The sequence below is a fragment of the Penaeus vannamei genome, chromosome 38 (genome assembly GCF_042767895.1).
Source record: "Penaeus vannamei isolate JL-2024 chromosome 38, ASM4276789v1, whole genome shotgun sequence".
NCBI classification, from domain to species: domain Eukaryota; kingdom Metazoa; phylum Arthropoda; class Malacostraca; order Decapoda; family Penaeidae; genus Penaeus; species Penaeus vannamei.
This window is the reverse complement of record NC_091586.1, coordinates 4598642-4605307: the sequence shown is the minus strand read 5'-3', so window position 1 is coordinate 4605307 and position 6666 is coordinate 4598642.

The following is a 6666-nucleotide window of genomic DNA, read 5'->3' as shown; positions in this document are numbered from 1 at the left end:
TGAATAGTTTCTGTAGTGTTAACAGAATTGGAATCCAGTCATGAGGCTTTCCTTTTGGTTCAGAGCTCAGCATTATGGATCAAAAGGTTTGTACGTAAATTAAGGCGGCAGGTCCGAGTTTGTGGGAATCTAGAAGAGGATATTTTTGTTGATGATAGCATGCTAGGCAGATGCATTGAAGATTTGCTAAAAAGACAATCATGTGATGTCAAGGAATCCTGTTTTTTTTTTCTTCTTCATTGAAAAGCATATTGCTGGCAAAAAAGATAAAAATAAAAAAAGAAACAGGTCCATTATTTCCTTGAGACAAAAGTTATAACAGATGCCAGAGATCAGTGTCTGTTAAACATCTTGCATTGAATATCAAAATGATTACTCAGTTGTTGAACTGCAGAAAATATTAAACTAGACTATGCTTGTTATCAAGGATTAGAATTTTATATTTTGCTTACCCAAGTTATAAAAGATTGTGATACAAGTTATACTGCAATTAGCTTGGTATTGAAGATATAGCAAGGAGTAGTAGTGTGACGGGAGCTTCCATGAGCATTTTCCACTTACAAACATGTTAAGATTTTTTTTTCCTGTCCTTCTTTGAAGTGAAATGGATAATGCAGGACCACAGTTGTTACGATAAGATTTATTGACTTTGGATTAATCTTAGTCTAACTTTAGTGGTTCTCTTGTGAAATTCATAGCTTGTCCCCACAACAGTAAATCTTGTAGGTGACCAAACTTATTATTGTGAGGGACATAGAAATAACCGGTTTTCATTCAGTAGTGGATTAGATGAAAGATTTGGGATACTGAGAGACAGAGTAAGAGGATTTACTATGTACTATTAAGAGAGTGGGAGGCATATTGTCATGCTCTTTTCAACATATGTTTTATTGCTCCTGCTTCAGGTTGCTTTCATGGAGGACCGTAAAAGTTGACTGAAAGGCTGATTTCATTTCACTCGTATGAATCTTGCTGTTTCCTCTTTGACTGTAAAGGGATGTGTGCTTGCATGTAAGTCAGTTTGCACTACACTTCTCATCACTAAAGAGATTTACTTCATGTCGAGCCTATATAATCTTGGCTGAGAAGTTTGATGCATCACAGAGGCAGAGAGAAGTAATATTCTATGCACTTTTGAACATCCAGGTTATCAAAGTTGGTAAATACCATCTGGATTTTGAGACATTGAAATTATCCTTCACGTATGAGTACATATGCTGAAAATTACCAATTACCTCAATTACTTGGGAAGAGGTCTTAGAACTATTTTCAGTGTCTAGTGGCACTCGCCCCGAAATATAATGGCAAAAGCATGGGGAACACCGAAAAGGATTTTTTTATATGGGCTTGTAAGTGGAAGGCAGTTTTATAGCCTCAAAGAACCAGAGGTACTTCCCAAATCTTCAGGTATTAATCCTTTTCTTCATTTTCTTTATATTATGTATGTAAATTTTCTTGCAGTTTCATTGTTTTTTTCAGAGAATTGTCCATTTTATGTGCCCCTGGGTCTTTGTGATTGCTTAACATCTGTGATGAATTACATTTTGAAAAACTCAAATCTGTCTTAACATGTAGAGAGAAATTTGACAAGAAGTTGATTGAAATGAAGTGAATGATATGTCACATCATAAATACATAATGTGTATTTATACCAGTATATGCTGTTAATTTATTGCTCTGCAAAATGGATAAATAAGTGTGTGTGTGTGTGTATATATATATATGTTTTTATATATATGTATATATATATATTATATATATATATACATATATACACATATTTATATATGTGTTTTTATATATATGTATATATATATATATATATATATATATATATATATATATATATATATATATATATATATATATATATACATATATATATACATATATATATATACATATATATATATATATATATATATATATATACATATATATATATATATATATATATATATATATATATATATATATATATATATATATATATAAATATATATATACATATATATATATATATATATATATACATATATATACACATATATATACATATATATATATACATATATATATACATATATATATATATATACATATATAAATATATATATATGTATAAATACATATATATTTATACATATATATATATAGACACACATAATGCAAAAATATACATATACGTGTGTGTGTGGGGGGGGGGGGGTGCAAGCATGCGTTCATATACATACATATGTGTTTATATATATATATATATATATATATATATATATATATATATATATATATATATATATATATATATATATATATATTATATACATACATATATATATATGTATTATATATACTTATTTATATATGTATATGTATATGTATATTCATAAATATATACATATACATATATACATGTACATATATACATATATACATATACATATATACATATATATATATATATATATATATATATATATATATATATATATATATATATGTGTGTGTGTGTGTGTGTGTGTGTATGTATATGTATGTAGAAAAGCGATGAATGAGAATGGATATCTTCACAATATAATAGATGTATCTGACCGGTTTCTGTTACTTCTTCATCAGAAATACATATATTTCTGATGAAGACGTAATCGAAACCGGTCAAATACATCTCTTGTATTGTGAAGATATCCATTCTCATTCATACCTTTTCTATATTTGTCAACATGGATACCTTTCATATATATATATATATATATATATATATATATATATATATATATATATATATATATATATATATATATATATATATATATATATAAATAATGTATGTATGTATATATATGTGTGTGTGTCTGTGTCTGTGTCTGTGTGAAGATTATCATAATGAATTGAGACCAACACTTGGAACTTAGAGGAATTTGAGTTTGAGCAATATTTCTTTACATCATTGTGGATGAAAATTTTCAGCACTAAAGAAGATGACATTTGTAAGATAAGTAGGAAATTTCCATCTGTAAGCATAATAAGAGTGAGGCTGTGTAACCAGGTTAATACCATTTTCATTATATTTTAATACAATTACTTTACATCAGACTAAGTGTACTGATACATGTTATCTTAAATGCAGTATAGTGACAGATTTAACAATATTAACAATTCCTGAGATTAACAAGGTAGTTATGATATAGATAATTGTAACACAGTAACAATTAATGTCAGACAATGGGCATAAAAAAAAACTTTTTTGTAAATAACTTGTCCAGTTATGATGAACTTGTAGGTGGCATTATAGAATCATAGCTTAATAATTTGAAATTTTTATGCCACTCTCCCATTCTAGCAACGTGATGATAGACGGAAGAATATTTGAAGAGTCTTCATCAGCAACAGCAAGACACAGGTCCTTTTTATCATGCCTAGTCTTAGTTGTCACTTTCACATCACTGGCTCGTTTTCCTCAATGATGATACCGCATCGCAGCTCCCGCTGGGCTAAATAACTTCCCTGGGGTTGTGTGTGTATGTTTGTCAGGAGAAGGTTTTCTTTGCGTATGCCCTCCAGTGAATGTAGTTTTAAGTGATGTGTTGTTAAGGAAGACTTCATCTCACCTCACTAACAGAACTTGGAGGCAGGGCTGTTTTTATATTCCCTTTTTTTTCGTGTGTGTGTTTGTTTCCGATTCCTTTATCTTTGTTGTGATGCCACTTGCTGAGTGAACAGTGAAGGGGTATCTGCCACAGATGTGACTGTTCCTTCTTTAGCATTACTATCTTATGTGCATATTGCAACAACTGTAAACTGCATAAGAGTCATATTGTTCTCTTCTCAATTTGGTAATCACACTCTTTTCTTTGCATCTCCATTCTGTCTATTGGTTTTCTTTTTTTTTTACTCAAGAAGTATTTCAGAATTGCTTAGAACACTTTTTTTTCCTTTAATAAATATTCATTAAGTATATCTTTGCTTTTTCCCTCTCTCTTCTCTTATTTAACTAACTGCATTCTGTACTCAGATGAAAAATTGTGTTTCTTCCATTCAGTTTTCCCTAAGATACCTTAAAAGTATCCATTTTGTATTTTGCAAAAGTAGTCATTTCTTCTCTTTGATTTATTGATAAATATAAGATTATTTAAATTTTTCACATTTTTTAAATATTATTAAATTATTGTTACGATTGCTACTTTATTTGTTATTTCATTTGCGCTAACTGGATAGGTAGTTGCTTCGACGCATTCATCCTGCCTAGCTAGTCATCTTTGTTTAATGCTTTTTCCTCTCTTTATCTGTTACCGTGTTCTCTCACTCTCTCCGCCTCTCAGTGTTAGGGTTTTTGTCCCCCTCTGCCTCAGCGGGAATGAGAAAGTCCTCACATTCTGTCCTAGGGATCTCTGCTGGGATCTCAGATCATATTGGTTAAGCAAAGGATCAGGAAAGAGAATTCAGAGTCTTGCTTTATTATTATTGTTATATATTTTGATTGAGATAAATGTAATTTTTTTTTTCCTTTTATCATGTATTGCTTATTCACCTTTCTCTGTGTTGGTGTATGTAACAGCTTTGGAAGGACATTACACTTTTGAACTGTAGTGTGCTTGTGGGTGGGTGCTGTTCGTGATTGTTATTTTGAGAGAGACGACTACAAACGTGTTTATTCTAGGTTTTGAACTCTTCTGGAAGAAATTTTATTACCACCAGGATTATCATTATTATTATTATTAATATTGTTATCATTATGTTTCATATGTATGATATCAGTATAAGGGAATGTGTAATGTGGAATTATGAAGATATACTAATTTCTTAATATTTTGTGACATATCATTGGGTCTTTGGTTACATTAACCTTTGCTAGGATTAAGAAGGCTCCTGTGTGTGGTTTGAAAATGCAGCTTTTGGTAAAAACTACAAACTGCAGCTAAAAAAAACTTCAGCTTATGGTCAAAACCTGCTTGCAGTAAATCTGCAGATCTCTGCTTTTGTTAAAAGGATTGTAAACATTTGAAATAATATATCAGTAACAGTGCAGCTTCATGTTCAAAATTGCTAAAAGATATATATATGCCTGAATCTGAATTATATTGTAAAAACAAACAAAAAATAAAGCTTTGTCAAGATTTAATATCATAAAGGTGATGTACAGAATAAAGAAATATTATATATCTAAAACTGAGAGAATCTATTAGGACAGCAATGTCTGGACCTTGTATGTAAGACTGATTTAAAGGTCAATATTTGAGATAAAGGACACTATTTTCTCTTAAAGCAATGTTTTATTTATACTCCTAAGAAATGAAAATTGATTGAATTGATTGAATGAATATTTAAACTTTAAGGAAAATGAGTTGACTAATAATAAAACAAGGAAGATAAACAAAATATATATATATATTTTTTTTACTAGTTTCCAGAATCAATGTTAAGGATCCTAAAAGTTCCATGAAAAATTACCCAGCACATCATTTCACACTGAACAAACAGTTCTGGTGAGAAATTCTGCCTTGTCACACATATTTGAACATATGCTCACAAAAGAGACATGAAAAAGGATGTAGACAAAGTATGTAGATGCTACAATACAAGCAGCACCTTATATGCAAAGACGGAATGAAACTACCACAGTAAGAAAGGAAGATACTGTGATGGTTAGAGTTCACCTTCATTTCACTTCTAACACTGGATGATAAACATGAAATGGGTGTTTCTTACTGCTGTTGTGTTTTATTTCCTACAAAGAAGTCTACATTTTAATTTATGATTTTATTTTACTTTGTGTTAGCTTGTATATATGATGCAACTGTTTCTTCTTTTATACATACATACACACTTGCCTGTGTATCTGTATTAATGGTGATATTACAGGCACCAGTAATGGTATACTCTAATACACATTGGTGAGCATGTGATTGATATTATGTTTGAAGTTGCCGGAGATGGAGAAAGAATAGATAGACAGACAGAGAGACTAAAGCGTATATGGTAAATTCTAATATGGTAATCATGATGTTTGATTTCAAATGTTGATTTTACAGCATTATTTAAGTATGATACCTGGCAATTCTTCACAGTGCATACAAATTATGTAAATATATTTTCACCTTTCATAAAAAAGTTAACTAGTTCTGTTTGAAAATTAAAACAATTATTTGAATTGAAATTTACTCAAACACTTTAAAATAGGACAAGAACTGAAAGGTTTGTGTGTGGGCATGCATTATCAAGAGCAAAAAACACGGATTAGAGTAAAATACCTGCAAATCTAATCATGCTTTTGAATTAAACCGAACTTTAGTTCAGATAAATAACAAACAAAAATATTATCTCCTGAGAAGTTAGATTTTGTTTTCTATTTTTTCAATATAATAATTATTGCTGACTTTCTCTTGTAATGTGTTCTGCATTATCTCATCCCTTAGGTGCTACTATCATGTACATAAACCTATGGTGTAACAACATGCGAGTTGGTTCTAGATTCAGAATGTTCACGTAAGTACTTTCTAGTATTCAGAATCATATTGCTGTCTATGATGTTTTAAGCTATTTTGAGTACTTTAAGTAATCCAAATTATATAAAAATTGGCTGGCAGTGGTTAATAGTCTGGAGCTCATTCTGGCCAGCTGTGTGCTGTGTGGCGTAGCGGTAACGTGCTGGTCTAGCAATCTTGCAGA